This window comes from Saccopteryx leptura, chromosome 6 (assembly GCF_036850995.1).
Source record: "Saccopteryx leptura isolate mSacLep1 chromosome 6, mSacLep1_pri_phased_curated, whole genome shotgun sequence".
Classification (NCBI taxonomy): domain Eukaryota; kingdom Metazoa; phylum Chordata; class Mammalia; order Chiroptera; family Emballonuridae; genus Saccopteryx; species Saccopteryx leptura.
In genome coordinates, this window is record NC_089508.1 from 104,750,177 (window position 1) to 104,762,186 (window position 12,010).

A 12,010-nucleotide genomic window follows, 5' to 3' on the forward strand; every position below is an offset into this window, starting at 1 on the left:
TTTCCTCAAAAAATTAAAAGTGGAACTGCCTTTTGACTCAGCCATCCCACTTTTAGGAATATGTCCTATAAATACCAAATCACTGATTCAAAAAAATATGCATTTCCATGTTTATTGCAGCATTGTTTACAATAGCCAAGACCTAGAAACAGTCCAAGTGCCCATCAGTAGACAAATGGATTAAAAAGCTGGGGAACATATATACAGTGGAATACTATGTGGCCATGATAAGGAAGGAAATCTTACCTTTTGCGATGGAATGGATGGACCTGGAGATTATTATTCTAAGTGAAATAAGCCAGATAGAGAAAGAAAAACAATCATATGATCTCACTTATATGTGGAATCTAATGAATAAAGTGAACTGAGGAACAGAATAGAGGCAGAGGTGGGGTCACAGGGACCAGAAGGACAGCTGTCAGAGGGAAGGGAAATGAGGGAACAGGATCAAAGAAGGTGAAGGGATTAGTAAAATTATTTATACATAACACATAGATACAGATAACAGGACAGCAAATCCCAGAGGTAAGGGGCGAGGGGGTTGGGGGAGGGGACAAAGAGGGTGTAATGAAGGACATGTAGGTGGGGGGTGAGAGTATTATATTGAGTAGGACACTTGAATCCATGTTAACACAATAAATTAATTAATAAAAAATAACATGCTCTCCAGAAAAATAAAAAGCAAACTGTCTGAACACATCAACCAAAATACCAGCAAAATGTCACTTTTAAAATAAAAAGTGAAATTTGAAAAAGAAGAAGAAGAGTAGAAGAGGAAGAAGAAGCGGAGGAGGAAGAGAGGAGGAAGAGGAGGAGGAGGAGAGTATAGGAAGAAGGGAAGAAGAAGGGGAGGAGGAAGAGGAAGAATGGGAAAGCATAAGAAATCAAATGTGAGAAAAACTAGAAGTTTCGACATTGGAGGAGAGATATAAGGAGGCCCTTTAACTCTTTAGCAAATGTTGACAAGTGAGAATTCTAGCTAACTCTGCATATTGAAACAGAAAGAGTCCCACAGGAAGGATAAAGCACTTCACAGTCAAAAACAACTAATTCTGGCCCACAGACAATAAATGAAAGTTCTATAACCCATTTGTTACAAGGTGGTATCTGTAAAACCACTTATCTCAGAAGCATCATCTGAGCTGTTTGTAAATACCAGTCACAGTCATAGAACAAATAAAAGGCAAAAGGATTCCAGACTGAACAACACAGAGAATGAATCAGGAACTTCCTCACATGAACTTGACTATCAGATTATAGTGAGAAGTTTTATGGGAACATGATGCTGGATGAGTGAAATTCAGAAACCCTCTTAATGGAAGTTGGACTAGTAATAAAAACCCAAAATGATGCTACTAAGCAGCCACCGGTTATCTGAAGACACTACACACCCTCAGCTGGGCCATTTGAACATTGTTTAATGTGCGGAACTAAAAATTACAAAGAAAACATCGGGTTGTCATGAGAAGATAATAACAGAGAGCATAGACCATATGCCAGGCACTGTGGTAAACACTTTACACGCATTCTCTTCCTGTATCTTGATGGTTCAAATAAAGGGAGGTGCTATTGGTACCTCTAGTTTCCAAGTTAAGTAGCTGATATTCAGAGTTCAGTGCTTGCTCAAAGTCTCATAACTAGTAAGTTCCCAAACTTGATTTTTCTTTACCCATTATGCTATGAGCTATTAATTTATTTATGTCAGTGTGAAAGAGGATTTGGAAGTGGAAATATTTCTTGAAAGGCATAGCATCTTTTTTTTCTTTTAAATACTTTGTGAAATAGAGACTTTTAAGACAAAAAGGAAAAAAAGGCAGAAAAACAAAGCATTACTGAAAATGAAGAGGGCTTCTTGATAAAACATTCACCAGAAATTTAAAAACTATATTTATATTCCCACATAACATAGTCTAAACACTTATAAAGCCAAAAATTTCAAAACTGAAACTCATATCTATAGTCATGTGGAAAATTAAATATCCCTCTCTTAGAAATGGAAAAAATAGCAGAAAGAAAAAGAAACAAGTGCATAAATGATTTAAAAATGATTAATACATTTGGCCTAATGTGCATATATGGACTACTGCTCTCAATAATAGAAATATTGGATTTTTCATATTAAACATTTATAAAACTGATTATATACTGGATTTCAGCAAGTCTCAACAAATGTCTAAGGATTGAAATGCTCAGATTCAGTATGTTTTCTCAGCATAATACAATTAGGCTAGAATTAATAACAAAGATAATAACTAGAAAATCACCAGATGTTAGGAAATTAAAAAAAACTCATAAATTAAAAAGGAATCATGAAGAAAACTAGAAAATAACTAAAAAATTATTTAAAAATACTAAATATCAAACCCTGTAGAAGCATTACTTACAGGGAAATATATAACCTTCTAAACAGGTAACTGAAAAAAAAATGACTGAAAATTAATGTTTAGCCTCCATATTAATAAGTTAAAAACCATAAATAAAATGAAAAGGCAACTTATAAAATGAGAAAAAATATTTGTAAAATATATATCTGATAAAGGATCAATATCCAAAACATATAAAGAAATCCTATAACTCAGCAAAAATAATAATACAATTAAAAATGTGCAGAGGATCTGAATAGATATTTTTCCAAAGAAGACATAAAGATGTCCAACAGGTATATGAAAATGTGCTTGACATTGTTACTATTCGGGGAAAGGCAAATCAAAACCTCAATGAAGTATCACCTCACACTTGTTAAAATGGCTCTTTTCATAAAGATAAGAAATAATAAGCACTGGTGAGGATGTAGAGAAAAGGGAACACTTATGCACTGTTAGTGGGAATGTCAATTGGTGCAGGCACTATTGAAAACAGTATGAAGATTCCTCAAAAACTAAAAAATAGAACTTCCATATGACCCAGCAATTCCCCTCTGGAGGATTTAGCCAAAGAAAACAATAACACAAACGTGGAAAGATATATTTACTCCCATGTTCATTGTAGCATTATTTGCAATCACCAATATATGGAAACAACCTAAGTGTTCATCAATGGCTGAATAGATAAAGAAAATATAGTATATTTACATAATGTAATATTATTTAGCCATAAAAAGGAGGAAATCCTGTCATTTACTACAACATGGAGAAATTTGGGGGGGTATTGTGCTAAAAAATAATTCCAGGCTTGAACCAAACTTTTTGAGAGAGAGGCAAATACCATAAAATCTCATTTATATGTGGACTCTTAAAAACTGAACTCAGAAACATAGAACATAGATCTGTAGTTGTCAGAGGCAATGGGTGGGACATGGAGGCAACAGGTGAAGGTTTCAAAAAGTACAAACTTCCAGTTTTAAGATAAATAAGTCATGGGAATGTAATATACAGCATGGTAACTATAGTTAGCAATAATGTATGTATATTTGGAAGTTGTTAAGAGAGTAGATCTTAAAAGTTCTCATCACCCCAAAAAATTTGTAACTATGTGAGTTGATAGCTATTAACAAAATTTATTGTTATTTTATTATGCATATATATATAAAATAATTACATTGTACATCCTAAACTAATACAATATTATATCAATATGTCAGTTATATCTCAATAAAACTGGTGAGGGGAGAATATTCAAAGTGAATCACCACAAAAGAACACCAAATCTTGTGCTAAGAGTCAGGAAACATTAACAATAGCTCTCTTACTCTGTGGCCTGCTGCAGATCAATTCACTTCTCTGGGATCCAGTATTCTTTAACTCTACTGAAGTAAGTTTCAACCAGCTGACTCCAAGGTCCAGAGAATATAGTCTCTCTTATCTGACCTCCAACTAGCAGACCAGCTGGATTCACTGATATACTCCATTCTTGATGGTTGATCCCTAGGGCACGCTGTGTTCTTACCACTGTTGCATATTCTGAGACTATTAATAACAACTTCCTGCTTGCCAAGAGTAGTAGAATTTGTACAAACCTGTTGTGCTTGTTATTATAATGTATTTTATTTAATTTTATATAAATATTCAAACATGACAATAAAAAGAAAGAAAATTGTTTCTGTGAGACTTGAGATGAGTGTTTTATAAAAATGATTTCATAAAGGAGAATTACTTTAAAAACTTGATGTTGATGTCTATGGAACATTAAGGGGGAAAATACCATTTTACTTGGATTCTTCTCTGAGATTGTGCCAGGGACAACTTTAAATTTGCACCTCTCTTTTTTAGCTAAAATCTGGACAATGAAGATAATATATTTTGGATGTCATCTATACAAGAAAAATGATGTGGGGCTATAATTGGTAGATTTACACTAAAAAAAACAACAACAAAAAAACCCCTGGATTTAGATCAAAATGTAAATGAATGCATTTAGATGTCTTAATTTAATATGAAATGTTATGTTGTAATTTCATATGAAATGTTATAGGTACATATGCATCGGGTTTTCTATGTTTTTTAAAAAAAAATAATTCCAGGCTTGAACCAAACTTTTTGATTAAACTATCAGTCTTGACTTCATTTGATGATAAGGCTTCTTTTGTAATTTTATAACTGGGGTTATGTTTATGCAAAATAAACCCAGCGTTTGTTAAGTAGGTTTCTTGAGGCACACCACTTCAAATAAACTCTCATTCTCAGCATTCAGAAATGGCGTCAATGTTGATTCTTCTACCCATGATTCTGAGCTTTGCATCACTTTATCTGACTTCTGAGAAGAACATGTCAGTCTGAAACAACTGAGACCACAACAGAGACAAGCAATTGAAATGCCCAAGCAAATAAATAGTAGAGCAATTTCACCATTGGGTCCTCTGCGGGTATCCATGCCCTGTGCTAGCCTCATTGCTCTGCACAGTAACCCTTGCTTCTACTATTAGCCTCAGTACCATTAGGTTGGATGGGAAATTTTGTAGAAAAAGCATTACACTTTAAATGAGGAGACATAGGTTCCCAACATAAAAATGACCTTTGCAAGACTATTGTAAGAAACTGTCTGTTTCTCCCTGCTGCCCTTCTTGTTTTAAAACAATGAAGCAAAGACAAATGAGACTTACAAAACAGTTTTCATAAATTGTTTCCAGAGATTTTAAAAATTTTATCTGGTCTTAATACATTTTAATACAGGTGAATTACCCAAATGTGTAACCGTGTTTAATGTAGAAATAAATACAGAGGGATGAAAGATAGCAATAGAATCAGTTATCTAAGAGAGGTCTGGCTCATTCTTGTCAAAGTCCAGGGGTGATCAGACCCGAAAATACTGAGACGAAGTACAATGTACACGAGACCTGAGCAAGGCATCAGGATGGCAATATATTAATTTAAAGTGAGAAATAGAATTGTCACACAGACTGGAATTATTCAGGCTGGCATAACAATCTACTTTTCTCCCTGTAGTCAGGAAAAACCAAATGGTAATCAGAAGCCACTCATTACCATGAGAAATCACTTTGAAAGACTCAGAAATATTTAAAATCTGTATATTTTCTGCATTCTCTCTCTATATGAGCAGACCTGCACTGGAAGCAGAAAATTGCCATGAGAACATGAAATCAGAAAAAGGCAAGTTAGATGAAACTCATGTTTTAACATCAGGCTCACAATACACTCTTGCCTTTGGGCTGGAATTCGGGAAGTCTGATTGTGAATTCTCCTACTCCCTGGGAGAGAGCTGGTATGGGGTCCTTGGTGGTTTTCTTTTTCCTGTGCTGTTGCTCCCCACGGCTGACCACAAATTCCACTTTGGACACATTATTTCTTTAATTATGTTAATACATTTATACATGCATACAAGGGTGCATCTTGCAAGCCTTGACACCAATCTGCCGTGATAGATGAAGAGCTTCCCAGACAAGAAAAAGCTAAAGGAGTTCATCACCACCAAACCAGCATTACATGAAATGTTAAAAGATCTTCCTTAAAGAAGAAGAAGCAAAGAAAATAAGATTAAAAATATAAACAATAAAATGGCAATAAAAACATACCTATCAACAATCGAATATAAAAAACAGACTCTTAGAGAGCAGGCTGATACCTGTTGGGAGGAAATCTGGGTGAGCGGTGTAAAGGGGTTGAACAAAAAAGCAATAAAGAGAAAAAACAAACTCCAAGGAAAGTACACTGTGTAGTATTTCAGGTGGTGGGGAAAGAGAGAAATAGAGAGAGGCAGTGAGACAGGAAAGAATGAATCTTGCTGAAAGGTATGGGAATCTACAAATTTTTAAAATTATTTTTATAACTTTTCCATAAGCCTGAAATTATGTCAATTTTTAAACTGATAAGAATAGATACTACACTTGATCTTAGCAAAAAGGCCAAAAAGTGATATGTCAATTTTATTTTATTTTATTTTATTTTATTTTTTAATAAATTTTTATTAATGTTAATGGGATGACATTAATAAATCAGGGTACATATATTCAAAGAAAACATGTCTAGGTTATCTTGTCATTAAATTATGTTGCATACCCCTCGCCCAGAGTCAGATTGTCCTCCGTCACCCTCTATCTAGTTTTCTCTGTGCCCCTCCCCCTCCCCCTAACTTTCTCCTTCCCTCCCTCCTGCGTCCTCCCTCCCCCCACCCCTGGTAACCACCACACTCTTGTCCATGTCTCTTAGTCTCGTTTTTATGTTCCACCAATGTATGGAATCATGTAGTTCTTGTTTTTTTTTTCTGATTTACTTATTTCACTCCGTATAATGTTATCAAGATCCCACCATTTTGCTGTAAATGATCTGATGTCATCATTTCTTATGGCTGAGTAGTATTCCATAGTGAATATGTGCCACATCTTCTTTATCCAGTCTTCTATTGAAGGGCTTTTTGGTTGTTTCCATGTCTTGGCCACTGTGAACAGTGCTGCAATGAACATTGGGCTACATGTGTCTTTACGTATCAATGTTTCTGAGGTTTTGGGGTATATACCCAGTAGAGGGATTGCTGGGTCATAAGGTAGTTCTATTTGCAGTTTTTTGAGGAACCACCATACTTTCCTCCATAATGGTTGTACTACTTTACAGTCCCACCAACAGTGGATGAGAGTTCCATTTTCTCCGCAGCCTCTCCAACATTTGCTATTACCCGTCTTGTTGATAATAGCTAATCTAACAGGGGTGAGGTGGTATCTCATTGTAGTTTTGATTTGCATTTCTCTAATAACTAATGAAGCTGAGCATCTTTTCATATATCTGTTGGCCATTTGTATTTCTTCCTGGGAGAAGTGTCTGTTCATGTCCTCTTCCCATTTTTTTATTGGATTGTTTGTTTGTTTGTTGTTGAGTTTTATGAGTTCTTTGTAAATTTTGGAAATTAGGCCCTTATCTGAGCTGTTGTTTGAAAATATCATTTCCCATTTAGTTGGCTGTCTGTTTATTTTGATATCAGTTTCTCTTGCTGAGCAAAAACTTTTTATTCTGATGTAGTCCCATTCATTTATCTTTGCCTTCACTTCTCTTGCCATTGGAGTCAAGTTCATAAAATGTTCTTTAAAACCCAGGTCCATGAGTTTAGTACCTATGTCTTCTTCTATGTACTTTATTGTTTCAGATCTTATATTTAGGTCTTTGATCCATTTTGAATTAATTTTAGTACACGGGGACAGGCTGTAGTCGAGTTTCATTCTTTTGCATGTGGCTTTCCAGTTTTCACAACACCATTTGTTGAAGAGGCTTTCTTTTCTCCATTGTGTGTTGTTGGCCCCTTTATCAAAGATTATTTGACCATATATATGTGGTTTTATTTCTGGGCTTTCTATTCTGTTCCATTGGTCTGAGTGTCTATTTTTCTGCCAATACCATGCTGTTTTGATTATCGTGGCCCTATAATATAGTTTAAAGTCAGGTATTGTAATGCCCCCAGCTTCATTCTTTTTCTTTAGGATTGCTTTGATTATTCGGGGGTTTTTATACTTCCGTATAAATCTGATGATTTTTTGTTCCATTTCTTTAAAAAATGTCATAGGAATTTTGATGGGAATTGCATTAAATTTATATATTGCTTTGGGTAATATGGCCATTTTAATTATATTTATTCTTCCTATCCAAGAACAAGAAATACTTTTTCATCTCATTGTGTCTTTTTCTATTTCTCTTAGCAATGCCTTGTAGTTTTCGTTATATAGATCCTTTACATTCTTTGTTATGTTTATTCCTAGGTATTTTATTTTTTTTGTTGCAATCGTGAAGGGGATTATTTTTTTGAGTTCGTTTTCTAATATTTCATTGTTGGCATATAGAAAGGCTATGAACTTTTGTATGTTAATTTTGTATCCTGCAACCTTACTGTTTTGGTTTATTGTTTCTAGTAACCTTTTTGTGGAGTCCTTCGGGTTTTCAATGTATAGGATCATATCATCAGCAAAAAGTGATACCTTTACTTCTTCTTTTCCGATATGGATGCCTTTTATTTCTTTGTCTTGTCTGATTGCTCTGGCCAGAACTTCTAGCACCACGTTAAATAAGAGTGGAGAGAGTGGACAACCCTGTCTTGTTCCTGATTTAAGGTGGAAACTCCTCAGTTTTATGCCATTGAATATGATGTTGGCTGATGGTTTATCATATATGGCCTTTATCATGTTGAGATATTTTCCTTCTATACCCATTTTGTTGATAGTCTTAAATATAAAATTGTGTTGTATTTTATCGAAAGCCTTTTCTGCATCTTTTGATAAGATCATATGGTTTCTGTTCTTTGTTTTGTTGATATGGTGTATTACGTTAACCGTTTTACGTATGTTGAACCATCCTTGAGATTCTGGGATGAATCCCACTTGATCATGATGTATTATTTTTTTTAATATGTTGTTGTATTTGATTTGCCAGTATTTTGTTTAGTATTTTAGCATCTGTATTCATTAGAGATATTGGTCTGTAGTTTTCTTTCTTTGTGCCATCCTTGCCAGGTTTTGGTATGAGGGTTATGTTGGCCTCATAAAATGTGTTTGGAAGTATTGCTTCTTCTTCAATTTTTTGGAAGACTTTGAGTAGAATAGGAACCAAGTCTTCTTTGAATGTTTGATAGAATTCACTAGTATAACCGTCTGGGCCTGGACTTTTATTTTTGGGGAGGTTTTTAATAGTTTTTTCTATTTCCTCCCTGCTGATTGGTCTGTTTAGGCTTTCTGCTTCTTCATGACTCAGTCTAGGAAGGTTGTATTGTTCTAGGAATTTATCCAATTCTTCTAGATTGTTGTATTTGGTGGCATGTAGTTTTTCATAGTATTCTACAATAATTCTTTGTATATCTATGATGTCTGTGGTGATCTCTCCTCTTTCATTTTGGATTTTATTTATTTGAGTCCTGTGCCTTTTTTCCTTGGTGAGTCTTGCCAAGGGTTTGTCAATTTTGTTGCTCTTTTCAAAGAACCAGCTCCTTGTTTTATTGATTTTTTCTATAGTTTTTCTGTTCTCTATTTTGTTTATTTCTGCTCTGATTTTTATTATCTCCTTTCTTCGGCTGGTTTTGAGTTGTCTTTGTTCTTCTTTTTCTAGTTCCTTAAGGTGTGAAGTTAAATGGTTTACTTGGGCTCTCTCTTGTTTGTTCATATAGGCCTGAAGTGATATGAACTTTCCTCTTATTACTGCTTTTGCTGCATCCCAGAGATTCTGATATGTCGTATTTTCATTTTCATTTGTCTGTATATATCTTTTGATCTCTGCGCTTATTTCTTCTTTGACCCATTCATTTTTTAGAAGAATGTTGTTTAGTTTCCACAATTTTGTGGGGTTTTCCCCCTCTTTTTTACAGTTGAATTCTAGTTTCAAGGCTTTATGATCAGAGAATATGCTTGGTACAATTTCAATTTTTCTAAATTTGCTGATATTGTCTTTGTGGCCCAACATATGGTCAATTCTTGAGAATGTTCCATGTACACTAGAGAAAAATGTATACTCTGTCGCTTTGGGATGAAGTGTCCTGTAGATGTCTATCATATCCAGGTGTTCTAGTATTTCGTTTAAGGCCACTATATCTTTATTGATTCTCTGTTTGGATGACCGATCTAGAGCCATCAGCGGTGTATTGAGGTCTCCAAGTATGATTGTATTTTTGTCAGTTTTTGTTTTAAGGTCAATAAGTAGCTGTCTTATATATTTTGGTGCTCCTTGGTTTGGTGCATATATATTAAGGATTGTTATGTCTTCTTGATTCAGTGTCCCCTTAGTCATTATGAAATGGCCATTTTTGTCTCTGAGTACTTTTTCTGTCTTGTAGTCAGCATTATTAGATATGAGTATTGCTACACCTACTTTTTTGGGGGTGTTGTTTGCTTGGAGTATTGTTTTCCAGCCTTTCACTTTGAATTTGTTTTTATCCTTGTTGCTTAGATGTGTTTCTTGTAGGCAACATACAGTTGGATTTTCTTTTTTAATCCATTCTGCTACTCTGTGTCTTTTTATTGGTAAGTTTAATCTATTTACATTTAGTGTAATTATTGACACTTGTGGGTTCCCTATTGCCATTTTATAAATTGCTTTCTGTTAGTTTTGTATCTTGTTTGATTCTTCTCTTTTGTTTTTCTATCATTTGTTTTTGTTTGTTTGTATTCCATACTTCTTTCCTCTGTTGCTACCTTTTTTAAGTCAAGTGTTTTTGTGGTGGTTTTTTCAAGGGTGGTTACCATTAAGTAATGAAAAGGGTACCTACCATATTCATTGTAGTACCCTATCTTATGAGTATTTCTGCGCTTCATCGTCCTTTGCTACTGTTAATCTTCATCCTTTCCTCCCTTTTTTTCTTTTGTTGTCACAGTTTAAGTTTGGTTTTATTGTTTTCTTGGTGGAGCTGTTACTTGTGGTTTTGTTTTCTTTTGTTCTTTGAATCTGGTTGGAAAACCCCTTTTAGTATTTCTTGGAATGGGGGCTTTCTGATGATAAATTCTCTCATCTTTTCTGTATTTGTGAATGTTTTTATATCTCCTTCATACTTGAAGGATAGCTTTGATGGGTATAGTATTCTTGGCTGAAAGTTCCTCTCTTTCAGGGCTTTAAATATTGGGGTCTACTCTCTTCTAGCTTGTAGAGTTTCTGCTGAGAAATCTGATGATAATCTAATAGGCCTTCCTTTATATGTTGTATTCTTCTTTTCCCTGGGTGCCTTGAGAATTTTTTCTTTGTCATTGGTTTGTGTCATCTTCATTATGATGTGCCTTGGAGTGGGTTTGTTGGGGTTAAGAAAACTCGGTGTTCTGTTTGCTTCTTGAATTTGAGGCTTTAGTTCTTTCCACAGGCTTAGGAAGTTCTCATTTATTATTTGTTTGAGTATATTCTCCATTCCATTTTCTTTCGCTTCTCCCTCTGATATACCTATTATTCTTATGTTATTCTTTCTGATGGGGTCAGACAATTCCTGTAGGGCTTTCTCGTTTTTTATTATTTTTGAGTCTCTTTCTTCTTCTCTCTGTTGTGCCTCAAGTTGCTTGTCTTCTATTTCACTAATCCTATCTTCTATCTGGGTTGTTCTATTAGCTAAGCTTGTTACCTCGTTTTTCAGCTCGTGAATTGAGTTTTTCATTTCTGTTTGATTTGTTTTTATAGTTTCAATTTCCTTTGTAATATATTTTTTGTGATCGTTGAGTTGTTTTCTGATCTCCCTAAATTGCCTTTCTGTGTTTTCTTGTATATCTTTGAGTATTTTTAAGATTTCTATTTTAAATTCTCTGTCATTTGGCTCCAAGGCTTCCAATATGTTAAATCTTTTCTCCATAGATTTTTCCACATCTATTTGTGTTACCTCTCTATCTTTTGTATCCATAATAATCGATTTCCTTTTTCTTATTGGCATCTGAGGGTGGTCTTGTTGATAGTATTAATTAGAATTAATAAAGAATAAAAAGGAAAAAAAAAAGGAAAACATCCCACAAAAAAAACCAGTAAGAATTTATTATTTCCCCCTTTTTTCTTTCTTCTCTTCCCCTCCTCTCCCCTCCTTAGGGAAATATCGTGATGACCTGTGAATTATATTATGCTAAATGGAACAAAAACTGCCTATAACGGAGGGCCTGATTTGGGGTGAAGAGTTCAAGGGGCAA

The 12,010-nt window shown here is 34.5% G+C and overlaps 1 pseudogene; it reads right to left on the reverse strand.

Annotated features, from left to right (window-relative positions):
• Window positions 1-6,179: 6,179 nt before the first annotated feature.
• On the reverse strand, window positions 6,180-6,310 carry LOC136377708 (U2 spliceosomal RNA; annotated as a pseudogene).
• Between the last annotated feature and the right edge of the window lie 5,700 nt (window positions 6,311-12,010).